The sequence below is a fragment of the Euprymna scolopes genome, chromosome 35, assembly GCF_053919585.1.
Source record: "Euprymna scolopes isolate OS-2025 chromosome 35, ASM5391958v1, whole genome shotgun sequence".
Classification (NCBI taxonomy): Eukaryota; Metazoa; Mollusca; class Cephalopoda; order Sepiida; family Sepiolidae; genus Euprymna; species Euprymna scolopes.
Window position 1 is genome coordinate 76,989,352 of NC_136516.1, and position 22,277 is coordinate 77,011,628.

At 34.4% G+C, this 22,277-nt stretch overlaps 1 protein-coding gene and 1 pseudogene across 1 annotated transcript in view; both read right to left on the reverse strand.

The window, feature by feature from the left end:
- Window positions 1-22,277, reverse strand: part of LOC145259956 (unconventional myosin-Ia-like) — a 1,146,131-nt gene that overhangs the window by 677,172 nt on the left and 446,682 nt on the right. The gene's annotated exons all lie outside the window — the stretch shown is intronic.
- On the reverse strand, window positions 9,131-9,247 carry LOC145260151 (5S ribosomal RNA; annotated as a pseudogene).

Here is a 22,277-nt window from a genome sequence, read left to right on the forward strand (position 1 = left end):
CCACTGCTTTGTTACAATAGCTAAAATATTTGTTCATTTAAATTACTATACGACGAGTGTTTTCTTCTATATATTTTTTAGCGGTTTAAATATTAGTCAACGTCCCGCCACAGAAAAAAAAAGAAAAGATAAATAAAAAATTTTTTTTTTTTTTTAAAATATGTTTTCTTTCGACACAGAGTTTTGGATTTTTTTTTCCGGATTGATTGAAACTACGTCTCATTTTTCTTCACGTTTGATAGGAAAACAACTGATTAATGTGTACAAAAATTATTTTTATCGTATTTAAAATTTTTTTAATGCATTTATAAAATTGTCGAAAGACTTTGTGGATACTCTGTACTTTCTGATGTAATTTTACATTCCGGTTGATACATTCAAATCCGAACAAAAATATAGGAAGGATATATGCGCTATAGATTTTCACATTGATTTTGAAGGGTCTGCGTTTAGAAGCTACGGTGATTTTTTTACTTGTGAACACAGCCCAACCTAGACCGATTCTGTGGTTTGAACCTGTTTTGTCTGTCGTTAGATGAAGACAACTTGTGTCCAAGATAAACAAAGTGTGTAACTTGTTTGATTTGTTGATGTTAAGGAGTTTTTTTTTTTTTATCAGTGCATATAGTCTTGAGCGTTAGGGCTCATGCTATGAATCCATAACTGATTAGCTCTAGTTGTTTTTTTTTTGTTTTTTTTATTACATTTTCACCCCAAACAAGGCACATTGCCACTTTGGTGTAGGGGGCTACTATTAGGGGCAGCAACTACTGGGGCACTATGTTGGGATTTGGGCAGCAAGATGTCGGTTCACGTTACACTTGAACTTCTGCATGTCAGTACAGTTAGGGAAGCAGGAACCTGGAATGGAATTCCAGAGTCTAGCGGTTAGCTGTAACTTGGGAGGATACAAGGGGTTCATACCTTTCTAAAACAATTTTATGTGTAAGAAAACTGAAAAAGAAATTCGAACTTATGTGAGGGCTTTGTTTTAATGCTATATTTGGTTAGACCATATTTCACACCGACATGAACGGGACTGTTCATACTCAATCAGCAGATGCCTGCTACTTCCTGATTTTATTTCAAAGAGAACCTCCTAGTGCTGAGCAGCACGATACACAAGCCCCACAGCAACAAGGTAACTATTGACTGATTGTCGAAGACGTATCCTGGATTGATAAGTACTCACCAGATTGCATCTTTTTATTATTTTTTTTCTAGAATGTTAATTATTTAAAATTCCTTATTTACTTGCCTCTCCACGAGGGAAGTGTTAGGCACACCGTCGTTTTTTTTTTTTTTTTTTTTTTTTTTTCTTAATTTATGTTTCGCCCTTTCCGGTTAGACAAGATTGCACACCGATATTTACATACTAATGACAGTTTTCTAAGCCTTACTACTTCCGTGTTGGTTCATGACAATTTGAAGTGGGTTCTTGGTTTGTGACACTGTCACTAGAAAATTGTCTTACAAGGTAAACAGATTCTTTCTATCCATTTACCTCTTTGTATGGTAACCATTTGGAAGAATATCACTGAAGAGGCTGACAGGTGCTACATTTTGCTTAATGATAATCTGAAACCGTGCAACGCATTTTCGTTTGTCTCTCTGACGTGTTATGCACACCCACATTTTTCGTTTGTTTACTAATGGACAATTTTGTTTTTATATAATGTTGATTGTTAATGTTTTCAACAGTGATTTTTATTCTTCCTTGTACATCATTTATGTTCATGCTTCACGATATCCGGTTATACCAGATTGCGCAACTGACAGAAACCTTTTCATGAGTAAGCCTTACTACTTCTGTGCCATCTTATGACAAATTAGAAACGCGTGTTTTGTTTGTGACACTATCACGAAAAAATTACTTCATAGAGCTAATGGAATCTTTCTATCGTTTTTTTTTTTTTGGTCTTTTTTTCATTAGTTTCCTATTCCCAGATGGATTGATTTTCTAACGGCTGATGAGCTTCATCTACCTCTTGTATGGATACAACAAGTACTACACTGTGTGTAAGTGTGACCTGGAACTATGCAAGGTAGACGCGTGCAACTCCAGAGATATTATATGTAGCCATATATCTAAATAGATGCAGCAGCACCTAATATTCCGAAATAGTTATCCATCTATTACTGGTTACTTTAACTTCAGTGATATCACAACAACCGGTCTCTCAACATAATTATGCCGTATAAATGAGGCTAAGAGACTGCAATGTTTCAACTGCTCGGATGAAGCTGCCATTTGCAATTTATTCAAACCATACGAATTGTTCAAGCTTTTAAAACTATTGCTAATTTACGAATAAGAGTATAGATGGGTGGGTGAGCCCCTTAACCTTCCAGAATCGTAAGGTGTTGCATCGTTTTATGCAGTGTCTGATGGCAAGAATAATCTGGCAGTGTCCATCTTTTTTCAGACTTCAGAGCACATACAGCACCTGGTATTACCAAATAATCACCCATTTTAGTACTGACCAGGCTCAACGTTGCTTAACTTCTGCGATCTAACAGGAATCCGTGTTCTAATGTGATTATCCTCTAATATATAGCAAGAGTATGTTTAAATAATAATACAGATTGGAACGATAAAATTATCGCCCAAGAAAAGATGACATGATTCCATTTCCGTTTGATGAAAACCGGTTTTCTTTTTTTGTTTTTGTTTTAGTTGGTCAGTTGTGTACAAATCCCAAGAGTGATAAGAGCTTTTTATGATGTCTGAAAGTGACACAATGTTCAACAAGCGAGATCGGAGACGTACCACTATACAACTCATGCTCTCTACCGATCCAAGTAATGACAACAGGACCATTGCCAGCACCCTCAAAATACAAATCCAGATGGTTCAATGCTTGAGGGTACAGCTCAACACTATCGGACGACCAACAATTATGGTCTTTGGTGTGGTTTCAAGTGAGGGCCATATCATGCCACCTCACATCTTCTAAGTCGGCTTGAAAGTCAACACCAAAGTGTACCTGGATGTGTTTAAGAGTGTGGTGATCCCCTGGTGAAATCAAGTGGGAGCTGGCAGACTCTGGGTGCGGCAGCAGGACTCAGTGCCACACTACAAGTTCAAAGAGACCAAAGCTTGGCTTCAGAAGGAGTGCTATGACTTCTCTCACTGTCCTTCCCCGACCTGAATTCTCTGGACTACTTTGTTTTGTCATATGTCGAGAACATCACCAACATGACCTCCCACAACACCAAAGCCAGCCTGATCACTGGCATCCGGCAAGTATTTGCTGAATTTCTGCTGGTATTTGTGGAAAAGGCATGCTTCCAGTTCCAGACATATATCGAGGCGGTGATTGAGGCTGAAGGTGGCTACGTTGAATAGATGTCAGCTCTACTACATAGTCAAATTACCCGAATTGATTTTTTTCAATAAAAACTTTAAAACAAACTGTAGTTTTGTTTTCTTTAGGGGGGACAATTTTATCATTCTACACTATAAGAAAAACGAGCTATACAGACGAGTGACAATGTGATGAATTGATGTTGGCATGTTAAGATGACCAGATTCTTCTCAGCCATTACTTTGACGTGCTCTACGAGAAAAAGTTTCTTTTTCGCTAATAGATCTCAGCTTGCCGATTCCATTATCTGTGACAATAACCATTAGGCAAGCAGTAACCACCAACTCACAAAACGATCTTATTTGGTTTGACGTGCATCTAATAGTAAGCAGCAGAACAGAAAATAATTACATCGAACTAAGTAAGGATGACTGGGGGAAATAGGTATACCTATCATATGATGGCATAAGCACGTTGACACACCGGCTCCCGTCGGATCACAAAGGTTAAGCAATGTTCAGTCTGGCTAGTACCAGATGGGTGACCATTTAGGAATTCTAGAAACTGTATGTGCTGTTCGCTTATCTTGGCATTGTTTCCAATCATCCTGAACCTCAACTTGCCATTGGCATTAACAATGCCTACTCAGGAGAGGTGTGGTTGGGGATGGCCCAACTCTCGCTATGAAAATTCCATGTGCAAGCATCCTTACAGTCGCTATCCATAGTCTGTCAAGACTGAAGGAAGCTACCATCATATGACGTCATTCAGGAATACGAAATATAAGTTGTGTCTGAAATTTAATGGGACTAGTGTCTTACACAATACATTTCAATTCAAAACCACAAAACTATAAAGTTTACCTTTTCAAAATGATCACCAGCAAATAATGTATTTTGCTATTTTTTTCCTGTTATGATCTTTGATAGATCGACCATGCCTCTGTTCAGTCTCAAGAGACAATGGATAACCCTAGTAAGAGTAGTTACACATGTAACTGTGAAGCAAAGGTTGCACAATCCACAACCACACCTGTCCTGAATCGGCACTGCTTGAGTCCAGTGGCAAGAAAAAGTGCTAAATGACTGGAAACAATGCCGAGATAAGCGGAGAGCACATATAGTGTCTGGAATTCCCAAATGGTCACCCATTTTAGTACTGACCAGACTTTACGTTGCTTAACTTTGGTAATCTAATAGGAACCGGTGTGTCAATGTGAATTATACCGTATATGATCTTTGATAGGTGTTGTGACCTTAAATGGTCAAAAAGAAATGAGATAACAAATTGGTAGCAAAAGCAGGAGTATGCATTTTTAGAGAGTACTGAAATAATGTGTTGCCAGAGACTGCTTCTAGGTTGCTCATAGCAACTGTCTGTTACCACCATCATCAATATTAATAGTGTTAGGAAAAGCATGGCACAATGCCTTTTTGCTAGATCAAGAGTCCCCACAATTGAAAGCCTTGTACCTGACATTTTTGGTTGTCATGGAGAGACATTTAAAATCCAAAAGGTGCTATAAAAACCTGGCAAAGAACGTAGCCCCCTCGTTCAGCTAGGATTGACGGCTTGCCGACAAAAAGCATGTCGTCAGTCCAAGTTTGACAGATGTTTATGAAGTCAAGGACTTACAAAAGGTTAGAAAGGCTGGACTGAAATAAACTTGTCATGTGCCTATTGTTTATACAACCAAGGAGCTTGTAGTGCTATACGAAAGGTGTAACAGCCTTTCTACAAACGACCCTACACCAAATCACAATCCCCGGCCCACGATCGCGTTACAAGTGTTCAATGTAGTGACGCAATAGGATAGATCACTGTAGCCACAGGTGAGAATAGCTGACTGTGAATTGGTTCTATTTTTGACTACTCTCATCTGATTACGACAAAGGTGCTGATTACTCTTGTGGCATCTAGTAGATTATGTTTTTTTCCGTCTGAAACGTGAATATAACATCCACCATGAGAACAGTAATCCCAATTATCATTCTTCTAAAACAAATACTTGTGCAAATTAAGCATATAAATAACCCTGTCTTGTATGCACAGTATTTCAAAAGACCATGCTGTATTATAGAGTTGCATAACACTGAAACGTCTTGATAGTAACATACGTATTATAAATGAAATAGCAACAACCACTATCAATAATTTCCCCTACTCTCTATCTGTGGCTGAATCGAAACACAGATTCCACGGATAATTATAAAAGAGCGCGTATGGTAGCTATATGCAAATACCGAGCCGTGTGTGAAATGACGTCACAGTTAGAAAAAAAAAAAAAAGAAAGACTATAAAAAGAAGAGAGAGGACGTTTGAGAGGAAGATCCCTTTAGAGTGTGGTTGACGTCACAGCCGTAACAAGAAGCCACGAGTGGTGGGAGAATGAAGAAATAAATGTCATTGTTACAAAAAAAAAAAAAAAAAAAAAGAAAAAAAAAAGAAGAAAAAAAAGATATCCAGTTATTTCTTGTCCTATGTTCCTTGCAAAGTATTCTGTTAAAACGTTTTGGTTCTACGTGTGTAAACGTGAGTAATGTTACATAAAGCTTTTCCCGAGAACTGTCCGCTTCTGGAACTCTGTTCCTCTGATCTGCTTTCCAGCTGACTACAAGGTCGTCTTAAAGTACAATGTGAACAACTTCCTGTTGAACCGTTCTCTTAAATGAGCAAGTTATAAATATGATAAAAATAAATCCAAATCAATTTTATTACTGTTAATGTCGACAAAATTATCGCATACATAAAGGAAAATAGGATATTAAAATTACAAATGAATAACAAAATGTTAATTTGTTATAATTATGAGCCGTTCCTTAAATCTTTTGCCTTTATTTATAATTTTTTTTTTTTTGCTTTTATTTACCCAAAATAAGATACACTGACACTGAGACTTAAAGGACAATTTTGAATTAGGCGTCATGCTTACAGAAACATTCTAAGTAGGGAGTTGAGCAACGAAATATCTGCTCGTATTACATTTAAATTTCTGCATCTTAGTATGTACCGTCAGGGAAGCAGGAAAAGGGTTATAAAGACTTGCAGTTTGAAGGAAGAAGCTATTAAAATAAAAAAATTTTTCCAGTATTTGAGAACCTATAAAATGAAGAGGTGAGATTTTGCTGCATGTTAGATTAGCTGGGAGCATTTTTTTTTTATTGCATTTTCACCCCAAACAAGGCACAGTGCCACTTTGACGTAGGGGACTGCTATCTGGGACATAACTTGTAGGGATATTATGTGGGGAGCTGAGCAGCAAGATGTCTGTTTTCATTATACTTGAACTTCTGTATGTCAGTACAGTCGGGGAAACAGGAACTTGGAAGGGAATTCCAAAATCTAGCAGTCCTGGGGAAGGAACTATTAGAGTAGAAGACTTTCTTACATTTAGGGATTTCTACTGTGTAAGGGTGGGATTTTGCTATTTGTCTGGTTTGTTGGGGGTATTTACGTCGAGGTGGTACAAGAGCTTGTAGTTCGTTAGAGTATTAAAGTACTTGTAAAACAGGCAAAGGGATGCAACATTTCATTGATGGGACAGTGGTTGAAGCCTAGTTGATAGTGCGGGACCTATTAGGTTGGCGACCCTCTTTTGAACCCTGTCTAAGAGGGAGAGACTAGTAGTATCAAAGGGCAACAGTATTACAAGATTGTCAGAGCACATTCTATTAAAGTCCTTTTAAAACAACCACAGGGATGGGACAGAGTTTGTAGCTTGATTGAGAGTGTGGAACCTATTAGATTGGAGACTTTTTTTTAACTCTGTCTAATCAGAATAGATTAGCGTTAGACGCATCCGCGACAATGCTCTATGCATGGGCCAATGGTGGCTTTGTAGAGATATAAGATACTACCATGTGCAAGTAATTTTATGATATTTTTTGCGCTTTGCACACCGGATTTCCATGATGTTGGCTCGGACTCGACTGGCAGCTGACGTAAATTGACAGAATATGCCGAGCACCGATCAAATTTAAAAACGCTAACAAACAAAACAATACCATTTATCGGATACTAACTACAATTAAAAACTTGAAAAAACAAAACAAAACAAAAACAACAATAAAATGAAATATAATAACCTACCTAAAGTTTTATAAGTAAACTAGCAGGGAGATCCGACGTTGTCCGGGATTGAATGATGATCAACTAATCTTTCACATTCCCATATTTTTATTGTCATCAAAATCGATAAAATCGCCCATGTTTTTAATCAAATCGATTGATTGCCTGCTTTAGTTATGGATCCATCGCCATGCAGTGGGGGAAGCTTCACATATCTCTTGCAGTGACTTACTTCACAATGCATTATAGTCTACATTGCACTGTAGAGAACCTAATGTTGATTTTATAAAATTATTTTTTATATATAATGGCTTGAATTAAAATTTAAAATGCAAAAGTCAAGTATCATGCTTCAATTATGCTTTAAGCAGAAACATTCATTTCGAACGCACCCCTGCCATATCAAATAACCTACTGTTGATTTTATATGTCGGGCCTTTCGGCTTGTGTGGTAATAAATCTTCTCAAATGCACTTGTGATCTTAGGCTGTGTAAGGCATTAACTTTAGTCAAAATCGCCTGTTCCTTCTTTCATCAGCTTTTTTTGATTATCTATATTTATTGAAGACTAAAAAAAAACTCTCTAAGCACACTGCCAAGCACATGAAGTTCCTTCGTGTGAAATTTTATAAACATTGGCCCAGCTATTTTCAAGTCCATAGGGAACGAATTCACACACACACACAAAGTTCCTTTTATATAACAGTAGAAATATTGTTTTCATATAGTTGTTTTAAATAAATAGAACCATTTTTTTTTAGGGTTACAGTTGGATTGATTAAATGTGTGCACGATTAAAAACTAAATTATTTCTAAGGGTTAGGATAAGACTAATTACATTTTTGATTAAAAACTATTTTTTTTTTTTTCAATTTATTAAAAGTCGTCTGCTTCGATTTTTATTGGCTAAGTGCGTTTGTTATCCCTTTTACATTGGCTGATCAACTAGGTTAACGCTTGGCCTATTTCGGTAATTTATGTCAGCTGCCGCTCGAGCTCGAGCCAACATTTACGGAAATCTAGTGCACAAAGTGCAAAAGTACTAATTTTCTAGCATGGTAGAGAGAGCCTATCTTCTTTGCAGCAGCCTTGACAGTGTCTTCAAGGTATCTTTTTCAAATTCGTGTTGCTTGAGAATGTTAAGTTGAGAAGTTTGAACGATGAGTTCTAAGGTAGAATGATACTAGTCATAACAATCGCTGATTGAGAAAGTTTCTTGCAATTATTAAAGGAAAGAAGTTTAGTCTTAGCAGCATTAAATGTTACCATCCGTTAGCATTTGGATACTAATTGTAATGAAAAGAAAAAAAATGGGGGAAAAACAATAAAATAACAATAAAATAAAACAATAAGTTTTATAAAAAAAAAAAAAAAATTGATTTTCTATTGTTGATTTAAATGAATAGAATCATTTTTTTTTTTTTTTAAGATTAGGTTTGGATTGATTAAATGTGTGCATGATTAAAAATTGAATTATTTTTTAGGGTTAGAGTAAGACTTATTGATCGCATTTGAATGATTTTCTAGCACGCTTGTGTGTGTGTGTGTGTGTGTGTGTGTGTGTGTAAAACAGGCATCTTCAGTTTTTGATAAACCATGGATATCCACGAAGGGGTGTCTGCGCGTGAAATTTTTGTGGTAGGAGGTGCGCAATCTCCAACCACACCTCACCTGAGTCGACATTGTTAAATGCCAGTGGCAAATGAAGTGTATGTACTGGACGACTGGAAACAAATGCCGATATAAGCAGAGAGCACATACAGCGCCTAGAATTCCCAAATGGTCACCCATCTGATACTAACTAGGCTCAACGTTGCTTAACTTCGGAGATCTGGCGAGAACCGGTGTGTCAACGCGATTATGCCATATATATATATATATATATATATATATATTTTTATAAAGTAATAGAGTTCGTGTGTTTCTGTCTGTGTGTACAGCTCTCCACCATCAACGAAATATAAAGGAGGTAAGAGGGTAGATCTCTCCTGGTAGAGAAACATTAGAACCCATTTTAGGATGTTTCTGTTATAGGAGACATAAGAATCTTTGCCTAATTTCTTTATATACTATTCTACAAACCACCCCCATATCGAATGACTTATGCTCATTTGCATATCACATTATATTAAATCTCTTTAACTAATTACCTCGACCTTATTACATATTGGAAATATTCTAATCATTTCAACTGTACTATTTACAAAATCTATTTAACATTTAATCTATCTTCTATCTTCTATCTATCTATATCTATATCTATATCTATCTTCTATATATCTATAAAAACAGAGATGTGTGTGTGCCACAGACGATTTCTGATTGGTTAATCCAATAATCACATCTCCTAAAAAACAATCGTTTCTACGCTCTTACTTTTACCATAAAATATTATGGCTTTATTTATTGTCCATCTTGGAAGGGTTTAATTTTTTAATAACTTGTTATTTACAAATTAAAAAAAATACGAAACTATTATACGAAACTAAACTACACGAAATACGCGCACACACGCACACACACACGTTCACTACCGTCACGTTGTTATGGCAACCAAACCCGCTGACTTCTTTTTCTCATTTCACTCGTGGTCTTAAATTCATTTCGGGTTTGTATTACTGTACACATAGATTCGAATAAGTTGCCAAAAAACAAATATATAACAAATAAATGTTATCAAAGGCAAATTTTTCGTGTTTTTATTCAATTTAACATGTTTATTCAGCTCGAAAAGCATACAGTGTTTACCGATGTATTGGAAAATTCAAGATGGCGGCCGATTCTCTCTTTAACACGGTAAGTTTGGAAAAAGGTGTAATAAATAAAAAACCGGTTAAAATACTGTTAAAAACTCGCTCAATATATGTTACCGTGACATAGGTTGACATATATTCGGCGGGTTTTTAATAGTATTTTGTATAGTTTTTTATTTATAACACCTTTTCTCAAACTTACGGTGTTAAAGAGGGTGTGAGACGCCATCTTGAATTTTCCAACACATCGGTAAACACTGTATTCTTTTCGAGCTGAATAAACATGTTAAATTGAATAAAAACACGAAAAATATATCCAGTTTTTATCGGTTTTTTACCTTCTCTGCAGAAGTACAAAAAAAAAAAACAAACAAAAAAAAAAACGGAAGGTACTTTTACAGAATGTTAAACTAACCCTAACCGATGTTTTATGTTTAGTTTAGGAAAAGTCAGAAGAAATAAAAGTCATTATTGCATGAAATATACGTATTTAGTTGAAGTATTGTTTATGTCAATTCTTTCGAAGAAATTTAGCAAGAATACCTGTAAACCAAGAAATCGGTAAAATGTCATCATGGATGAATACTTGTCTATTATAATTTCTACCCTTGACAAAAACTTAGCCATAACAAAAGAGATTTATTGTTCAGATTGTTTTTGAGATTGATTTCTAAAAAGATATTTTATAAATAAAATCGACTTTAAAATTAAAGACTTAAATTACAATAATTGAATTTAAGCATTCTTATTTCAATATTTGGCACATGACACCTGCAAAAATGATCACAATGTCAGGATTTCATTTTATTTCAGAATCGATGGCAAATACTAATATTTAACATTAGTTTATCATTTAAGCCGATAAAAAGCCCCTTTTTTTTCCGAGTCATAAAAGGATTTGGAGTTTCCTAATCAACCTTTCGGGTGCAGTTGCACGCTCTCAAAATAACTAAAGTGTTGGCTTTAAAAAAATTGGTTCATAAACAGGTTTAGTTTTAATAATAAAAAAAAATTAAAAAAAAATCGCTTTGGTAATTAGATATGTCGTATGGTTATCCCTAATCGCTGAATAAAACCGCTAACGAGTTGAATGATTACGACATAAAATTAAACTCGGGTTCCTGAAACGGAAACTTCGTTTGTTTTTGTTTTTTTCTTATCAATATATTTACATTGTTATTTTGTTTTCAATCATTCGAACAGTTTTCTTTTTCAAGTAATCCAAGTTACAAAATTCCCACTGTTTACTATGCTAAAATCACAATGACTAATGTATACCTATTAACCCTTATCCTTGAGTGGCCTCTGGGCCTTGATAAGTGGTGACACCCATGTAAAAAAAAAAAAAAATCACTCGAACAGTTTTCTTTTTATAATGTACAGTTTTAAAAGTTTAAAAACTATATAGTTTTTACTTCAGGAAAATTAATGGGTCAGTTTTTACGATGTGCCCTGTTAAAATACTGTTAAAAACTCGCTCAATATATGTTACCGTGACATAGGTTGACATATATTCGGCGGGTTTTTAATAGTATTTTGTATAGTTTTTTTATTTATAACACCTTTTCCCAAACTTACGGTGTTAAAGAGGGTGTGAGACGCCATCTTGAATTTTCCAACACATCGGTAAACGCTGTATGTTTTTCGAGCTGAATAAATATATTACATTGAATAAAAACACAAAAAAGATATCCAGTTAGGTAGAAAAGTAACTTATCTTGCCTTTGATAACATTTATTTATATATTTGTTTTTGACTATTTTTTCGAATCTATGTGTACAGTAATCTTGCCAGGATGCGGAGGAAAATGAATGAAGGGGGAGGGGAATAAAATAAAAACATTTTGGAAACAGAGTAAGTTTGAAAGAATTGCTTTGCACAGAAAGAAATTAATGAAAAAATAAAATTAAATTTCTTTTCTTTCTTGATTTTTTTTTTAGTTTTTTATGAAAAAGGAAGTCAAAATTAAGACTATAAAAACAATTTTTATTAAGAGCGAACCTCAGTCGTCAGGTCTGTAAAAAAAGACGTGGAATAATAAATGTTTTCTAATACAAATTGTTTTTACTTATGTGTTCATTTGTCTCTTTGAAGTTCGTTTGTTTAATATATCGGTTTGCAATATAATTTTGTCATTCTGTCAGACTCAAATTTTAAATCTATATATCTATAAAAGTGAAAGTGTGTGTGTGTGTGTGTGTGTCTGTGTACATTTCCCTACGAAATAACTCTGTCAATTTTTAGTCTACAGACTCGAAATTTGATATACAGGGTACTGAGATTTGGAAAAATCTATGTGATCGGTTTTTAGCCAGAAATTTGGCGATTAAGGGGTCAAAGTTCAACGATTTGAGCTTAGAGAACTCTACCAAACTTCTCCGACAATTTTGGGTCTATACACTTTAAATTTTAGATATAGCTTCCGTGGACATGGATCTAACTTAATAACTTGATTTGAGCCCAAAACAATAAATTTTCAGGGGTCATAATAGGGGTCAAAGTTTAAAAAATTACCCCCTTTTATTTGCTCAGCATACACCTCCAAACACCTGGGCAACGCCGGGCACCCATGCTAGTATATATATATCAGGAACATATATTAAATTACATGTTATCAGAAAGATGCTGGTATCATTTTTTTTTTTAGCACTAAATGTAAGTTAGGTGTGTATGTGTTTATGTGTCATAAAAATAATTCTGGTTTTGATCTCTTTACTGAAGCAATTCTCTTGATGATAACTTTGTAAACATTTCTTTTTGACTGTACGTCATTGTATCTGATTGTGACAGCACAAAAGATAAACAATCATCCTCAACCTGAGGTGATTCAGTTCGACTAGGGAAACGAAACGAAAACACATTCTGATCGTTAAAAATCTATTCTATACCATAGTCAGAACGGCTATTATACATCAGTATAGTTATAGGTTCCTGATTTTATCAAAGCTTGACTGTCTCCATCCCATTCACCGATTAAGGCAAATGGCCAGTGCGAAGGGGATACGTAAGCTGTTATATTTTTTCTCAAACTGAGGCGTGATAATCTCTCATAAAAAAAAATGGAGCCCTTTCTCTTATCAACATGATATCAGGTCATCCCATAAGTTCTGTCCGAATTTTAACCTTTGTTTTTAAATTCAACGAAACTTAAGAAATATTGTGTAATTTTTTTTTTTTTTTTACATTTTTTTATGTTTAGATGCATTTTAACTGATTACATTTTTTTGGTTGTTTGGTTGGTTGTTTTTGTTTTACGGCATATCAACCCTTTTCAGGTTATTTAATGCCGAATCCTGAGATTTTGAAGAAAAATTCTTTAATAGAATATATTTGTTGTTTTCATGTCGGTTTCTATTTAACCCATAGTTGGAACCCTAACAGGTACTACCACTCCGGGTCAGAGTGGACCTGGGAGCAATGGCAATTAAAGGGTGGCTCCACACTCCCCAAAGCCCGCAAGCTGGGGCCTCACTACCGGATATAGTTTAAGGTCATATCCAGGACCATTACATTTTTTTTTTGCAGAACAATAAGATTTAAATTTGCTTGATTACAACCCTACTAGCATGGAAGTGCGTAAGAATTATTTGAGACATATAATGCTTTATGAGTTCAAGAAAGGAAACTCAACAGCCGAAGCGGCTAGAAATATTCATTCAGTTTATAGAAAGGAATGTGTGAATGAAAGAACTTGCAGAAGATGGTTTGCAAAATCCAGAAGTGGAGATTTCACTCTTGAAGATGAAGATCGGACCGGACGTCCAGTTCAGTGTGATGAAAGTTTCTTGAAGCAGCTCTTGAAGAAAATCCTGCTTTATCAATTGGGGATTGGCAATAAAACCGAGTTTACACCATGCAACGGTTCATCTTGAAAACGGTTCATCTTGAAAACGGTTCATCTTGAAAACGGTTCATCTTGAACAACTTGGAAAATGGGTGCCTTATTAATTGTCTGAAAACAATCCTAAATCATAAGTTCTCGTGGCAATTGTAACGGCTTAACAAATGGAGTCAAAGGTGACTTTGTGGTTGGGTTCAAATCTCCCAACCAGTAGGTATTGTTATTTCCTACACGACTGATTGCAAAAGTATGAAACACTATAATAAAACGTAAATAATTGTTTATATACACACACACACACACACACACACACACATACACGAGCATCTCTCCCCCCCTCTCTCTGGCTTTCTTACTCTTTCTATTTTCTCTCTCTGTGTCTCTATAAGAGAATAGAGAGGGAGAGAGAGAGAGAGAGAGAGAGAGAGAGAGAGAGAGGTGAGTAAACGTGGAGGTAGACACGTTTACCAGAACCAAAGGTCAGCTGACCAAATTACGTATGTGTGACGTGGTTGGCTAGATCTGTGAGATTTGATTTGAGCTTTGAAGAAGACGGATGGTTTTTTCCGTGGTCTCCCCCTCTTAACTGGGGAGGGGGGAGACGAACGCTGACGTGTGTGAAGAAGAACTAACACAAGCCGATTTCACTTCCACTTCTGCAGAACCTCTGGGGAAAGTGAAATAAAAAACTATAAAACCATTTCATCGTCTTGGAGTGATAAATCTTCGTCAAACAGGTATCAAGTCTCCCTCCAGGATGAGAAATTGCCAGATGGTTAAACAGCGAGAACAGAGGTAGCTTCAGAAATTACATGTCACACACACGATTCCCTTTATGATAATCAAACACACAACCATTTATGTTAGAGACAATCACACGGAATCTTTCTTATGTTATATAGAAAACGTAAAAAGTGCCCCTCAATGATTTAAAATGTGCCCCTCAATGAAGAACGAATATATAACATATACACACAAACATATATGTATAATTATTACTGTAATAATTTTCAAATACCTACAGACACTAGTGTTTCATCCTTTCGGAAATCATCAGTGCAGGGTGTCATGATTATGGCCGGTTGGGAGATTAAAACCCGGCCAGGAAGAACGTGAATCAACATTTTGCTGCCCAAATCCCAACATAGTGCCCTAGTAGTTGCTGCCCCTGATAGTAGCCCTCTACACCAAAGTGGCAATGTGCCTTGTTTGGGGCGAAAATGTAATAAAAAAAAAGAAGTCATCTCTGACTCCATTAGCAAGGAATGAACCACACTAACTTTAACCACGAGAAAATTAAGTTGAAATTGAAACATTTATTTTTAAATGTCGAGATGTCCATCCATAGTGGTCTAATGTTTATAATATCAGGATCTGTACATGCAAGCTTAAGTGACCGACTTTCATTTCAACTTTAAAGTGCTCAACAATAAGAATCGAGTTCTTAAAAGGGCTGACATAATTAGTATTATAATAATGTTTTAAATACCTACAGACACTAGTATTTCATCCTTTTGGGAATCATCAGCGCAGTGTGTTACGATTACTGCCGGTTGGGAAATTCGAATCAAGCGACAAAGCCATATAACTCTTTCATGAAAACAGTTGTTCCACAACAACAAATATAGAAGTCGTAATAAATTATCATAAATTTCGATTTGACTAATTATATTCATTTTTTTTACAAACGTCAGAGAATAAGTTTTTATTCCAAACTTATACAAGCAAGGAAACCCGACGTTGCCCGAAATTGAATGATGATAAATGAATGTTTCACACTCCCATATTTTTATTGTCATCGAAATTGGTGAAATTGCCCAATTTTCAAATAAATCGATTGATTGGCTGCTCTAGTTGGGGACCCATCGCAGTGCACTGGGAGGAAGCTTCATATGTCTACCTGCAGTTATTTAATCCACAATACATTGCAGTCTACATTGCACTGTAGAGGACCTATTGTTTATTTTATTAAATTATTTTTATATATAATGGCTTGCATTAAAGTTTAAAATGAAAAAGTCAAGTATCATACTTCAATTCTAAACAGAAACATTTGTCGAACGCGCCCCTGCCATATCAAAGAACCTAATGTTGATTTTATATGCCTAGCCTTACTGCTTGTGTGGTGATAATGGCTTGAATTTAAGTTTCAAATGCAAAATATCATTCAATTGTGTTTTAAACTGAAACATTCATTTACAAATGCGCCCCTGTCATATCAAAGAACCTTGATTTTATATGTCGGGTCTTTCAGCTTGTCTGGTAATAAAACTTCTCAAATGCACTTGTGATGTTAGGCTGTGTAAGGTGTTAACTTTAGTCAAAATCGACTGCTCCTTCTTTCATGGAATTATTTTGATTATCGATTATCGATACTTATTGATTTTGATTATCGATTATCGATACTTATTGAAGACATTCTGATACAAAACCTATCTGAGAACACTGCCAGAAGTACATTTGTGTGAAATTTCATTAAAACCAGCCTAACTGTTTCAGAGCCTATAGGGAGCGAACTTACGTGCACACACAAAGATCCTTTTATATAATAGTAGATAGACAATATATTTATAAATAATTATTTTGTATGCACATAGACACTGTTTCTTGCTTTCGCAGTCATCAGTGCAGAAAGTGACAATTCCTACTGGTCTGAAAATTCAAACAGCTACAAAGTCAGCTTTGACTCCATTTGCTAGGCCGTTGGTTCAGGGCCACTAGACAATTGCTACAAGAATTAAGGAAAAATTAACACCTATAAATGCCAAATGTAGTAAACAGTCGTGTGTGTTCAATTGAGTGGAAATCATGAACGGTGCATAATGAGAGTTGACAGGTAATCTATATATAAAAGCGAAAATGTATGTATGTTTGTATGTGTGTTCGCTTTTTCTGTATGTCTACAAAAGACTTTTTTCAGAGAAGCGGTCGGTCGCCTAACAACTTTTTAAAACTTTTTATATCACATATAAATCGTAATATCTCAGAGTTAACAATGAAGCTCGCCTGTCTATTTAATTTGTTCGACTTCGGGAAGATAAATATTCAACATTTGTTGCTCGCTGCATGTGGGTTAGTCTTTTTCCTATAACATCGTAGGAAAATAAAAATAATTAAAACGTGCACCTGCCAAATCCAAATAATTAAATAAATTCAAACGTGTTTCCGTTAGCATCTTGCGGTGGTCCAATGGTTAAAACCGTCGCACTCTTTTGTTTTTTACACTTTAATTTACAACTATGCCTCAACGGGTCGGGTTCGATCCTCATACTTACCTACCAAAACATTTTTTTTTAATCGGAATCATTTTTTTTTTTTTAATTTTGGAATCTATTGCATTTTAAAATTTTTGAATATATTTATTTTTATTTTTTGTATTTTTATTTATATACTTTTTGAGGAATTCTATCTCGGAATCATTTTTTTTTTTAAATTTTGGAATCTATTGCATTTTAAAATTTTTGAATATATTCATTTTTATTTTTTTGTATTTTTTTTTTTGAGGAATTATATCTCGGTATCATTTTTTTTTTTTTAATAAATTTTGCTTTGCTTCCTCGAGTTAATTGGTGTTTATTTTTATATTGAAAATAGAATTAAAAAAATAACAAACATTTTCAACAACTCCTTTCTGTCATTTCTTTCTGATCACGATAAATCAGAAGAACAGGTGACTCAAAATCCACAACAACAATTTAAAAAAATATATATTTTAATATATATTATTTCCAAAAATAAATTGGCTTCATGGTTTGTCTGGAGCAATTTCCATTATACATACACACACACACACACACACATATGTCGTTCACAGGCACATAATTTTCTATTCACGTGTTAGTTGTCGTTGGCCTGGAAGAAAGACATTGGTCGGAAAGTCAAGAGTGGCTTTGTGGACTGGTTTCGAATCTCCTGACCAACAGTAATTATCATTACTGTACTGCTGATTGAGCAATCATTAAAAACCAGTGTCCATAAATATAAAATTGTTAATATTTATTTAAAAATAATAGCTTATATATATATATATTTATATATTGCTTATAGAAAGTTTTTAAAGGAGACAAGTCATTTGTACCGTCGGTTTCAAACCCGATAATAGGACCGTTTTAGATACCTATATCAAGCTCTCTTCAGCCAATACTCATCTGAAGAGAGCTTGATATAGGTATCTAAAACGGTCCTATTACCGGGTTTGAAACCGACGGTACAAATGACTTGTCTCCTTTAAAAACTTTCTATAAGCAATATATAAATACGCTCTTGTTTTCGGATTTTCCCTATAATTGAGCACTCTTCTGGATTTCTTCTCCCCCCCCAAAGAAAAACTAATTATATATATATATATATATATATATATATATATATGAATGAGAAAGAAGGGAAGATAAAGAGATTATATATAGAAATATTGTAATACATACAGATAAAGATAGAGAGCCATAGAAAATGAGAGATATGGGAAGACGGTAGGCATAACACTAAACGCTGCTGGAGAATATTGTTTTGCAGTCGCCATCTTGGCCAATACTGTAAATATGTTGCGATACCCGTTTCCATGTATGAACATTGCACATCCGCGCATTTTTTTTACTCAGCTGCCAAGATGAGGAAATGATGATGCATTTCCTTCTTCACGCTGTGCACGCCCGAATCTCGCACTTCCTAAGCACACATGCGCAGATCAATTTCATTTCCCCTGAAGCAGGTACTGCTCGGCCATACCAAGTATGGCACAAGGACCTCATCTAACGAATAACATGAGCGCAATGATCACCTGAAATAATATCGGACATCACCGATACAAAGTGGGTCATCATTTCGATTACTAGCTAAACAAATATATAGCTGTTCTACATCGGTACACCGTGCTTGATCTTGCCAAATCTGGTACAAGGGCTTCGTTTTTTTATACGGAGGAAGAGGTCGTTTATGAAGGCCACAAAACCACTAGAGGATAAGTATTAGGAGTGTCAAGTGATCAGCGAGACAACACAGTGATGGTTAGGGCTATAACAAGAATATTCTTATCAGTGTTTTGACTCTCGAGTATATATCTGACACAGTTAATCAATCGAGAACGACATTACTATCTAAAAACAAGATATTATCTAATATATACTCGAGAGTCAAAATAATGAAAAAAAAAAAATTCTCTTGTCATAGCCCTAGTGATGATGGAAATGGGTCAGAATTTATTTTAGAGGACAGTTCCGTAAGAATTTTACATTACATTGGACTTGAAAACGACCATGCTAGATTTATTTTTCATATTTTATTTAATTATATATATATATATATATATATATATATATAACTACTTCGTTTACTCACATAAAATTAATATATGAAAGTATAGATTTATGCGTAAACTTAAAGTATTTACTTCTAAAGTGCTCAATACATAGGTAGAGCTAGTTAGTAATTTATAAAATATAAGCCTGACGAATCCTATAGTGGATGAAACGCCGAATATTCAGTGTAGCTTAATCGCCATATATATTTTATAAATTACTATATATATATATATATATATATATATATATATTATAAATAATTTTTTTTCCTATTTTATGATTTCTTTGAACTAAAAATATTTTTTTTTATCTATGACTATTTTTCATGTAATGATGTTTCAAGTAATACAAATACCAGCAAATTCATAATATTCATTTGCTAATATCTTTCTTCTGATGAGAAGAACGCATTTCTTTGAAACTTCGTGGATTAAGGAAATTGCAATATATCTTATTTGAGTATCCTGTTGAACAATAAATTCATGTAAAGTATAATTTACTCTTCTGAATTTGTGTTCTCTCTCTCTAATATATATATATATATATATATATATATATATATATGAGCAAACAGTTAATAAGATATGTTAAAAACACTTTGAAATGAGTTAAAACACATTTAATCTGAAAAGGAAACACATTATAATATATTTTAATTTTACCATCTTGGATCATTTTGGTAAATTTAATTGTAACTTTTATTATATATATATATATATATATATATATATATATATATTTATATATATATATATATATATATAAAATACACTTTGAAATGAGTTAAAAACATATTTAAACTCATTTCAAAGTGTTTTTTAACATATTTTATTAACTGTTTGCTCATATTATAAGCTCTATTTCCTATTTGGTTTTATCGAGCTTTTATATCTGGCTGAGATAATTTTATAAATATTAATTCTTTAATATTTATAATTTACTTTAATTTTACCATCTTGGATCATTTTGGTAAATTCAATTGCAATTTTCATTTTATATTTATATATATATATATAAACATAATGCATAAGCCTGATGAATCCTAGCATGGATGAAACGCAGAATATTCTGTGTAGCTTAATTGCCACATATTTTTATAACTTACTACTATTATATATATATATATATATATATAATTATTATTATTATTACTCTAATTATTTTTTAATACCTACAGACACTAGTTTTTCATCCTTTCGGCAATCAGCAGTGTAGGGAGTTCCTGTTGGAAGATTCAAACCTGGCGATGAAGCAATCTGACTATTTCTCTTTTTCTTTTCTTCTTCTTCTCTCTCTCTCTCTCTCTCTCTCTCTCTCTATTTTTTTTTATTGAGGGTGTCACTGATAATCAAGGTCTGAAGGCCAGTCCTTCGAGGATAAAAGTTCATGAATGTTAGTTGGCCAGGGAGACAACAAATTGATTATCGGTAATGGTGGAACTTGGGTAGAGTTTGTTCATTGAGGAAGACAGCTCAACAAGAATTTGTTCACGTTAGACTTTAAAACGACCATGTTATAGTCTGCTATAAAGCAGCCCCGTGGTATTGTGTTCCACAGACGGGCAAATCTAGGAAAGAAACTTTGCTCATGAAATTTTCGTTTAGTTTTAGACACAGATAAAGACTAAGGGAAATATTTGGTGGTGGTTGTAGCGGGACGATCTGATATACAATGATTATCGTTGGAAGTATTGTCAGCTATCATTAACAAAAAAAACTATTTTAAATAAAAGTAACTGTCTTTATATTCTAACCGTTAGACGATACACAAGCATCGCTTACAGAAACACGTATATCTTACACACACTAGGCATACATAGACAAAGATATATAAACTCAAAACAGAACATTTGTTTGATTTGGTAATGCAACATTATCTAAAATTTGTGGACATTCTTGTAAAAGAAATCATTCAGAAATTCAAAGAGCAAGCAAAGATTCCGATATAATTACAAGAGTGACAGTTTGCGACTAATTGAAATTGATCACCTAATAACTCCAGCCAATAAAAGAGAAAGGTCGTTTGCATTAATCGCTAATTATCGTTTATTTTTCGGAGGGGGAGGGGTGAATCAACTCATTTAGGCCCGACAAAATTCCACAGAAAATTTACCTTGTGACAGAAGAATTTTACAAGTCGACAGTACAAGCATTTTAGCCCCGACAAAGTCAATCTCAAATTTTCGAATCAAATTATCCAGGCAGTAAAAATGTTTTGCCGTTGTTGATTTTCTAATTATTTCTCAACACTAAGATGCGTCTACCATATGTTCGTGAAGATGGAGTCCAAATGTGACACGATGTGGTATTTTACTGGTGGAATATTAATGGCGTCTTTTTATTTATTAATGAGGAACAACTTATCTGGTCTAAAAGTTAATGGGGGTAGATCGTCAATTGATCGATAATATTATATCTGTTTTACAACCTTTCATCATTATAAGGTAATACGAAGTCAAAACATTTTTTTTTCGTGAAAATTTTTACATAGAGCGTCGAATTTGACTATACATAATGTGTGAATGATTTTTTTTTGTTTTTTTAGATGATTGCCATGTTCCTTTTAGGTTATACTAGCATGGTTACCTGACGTTGCCCGGGATTTGATGATGATCAACGAATGTTTCAACCCCCCCTATTTTTATTGTCATCGAAATCGGTGATATCGTCCATTTTTCAATCAAATCGATTGATTGCCTGCTCTAGTTGGGGACCCATCGCGGTGCACCTGGAGGAAGCTCACATGCATCTCGCTATGACTTATTTCACAATTGTTGCCAACATTTCACTGTAGAGAACCTACTCTTGATTTTATTTTAAAAAAATTATATATAATGGCTTGAATTGAAGTTTAAAATGCAAAAAATTAAGTATCATTCTCCACTTATGCTCTAAACAGAAACATTAATTTCAAACGCGCCCCTGTCACATCAAAGAACCTACTGTTGATTTTATATGTCGAAACTTTTGGCTTGTGCGGTAATAAAACTTCTCAAATCCGCTTGTGATGT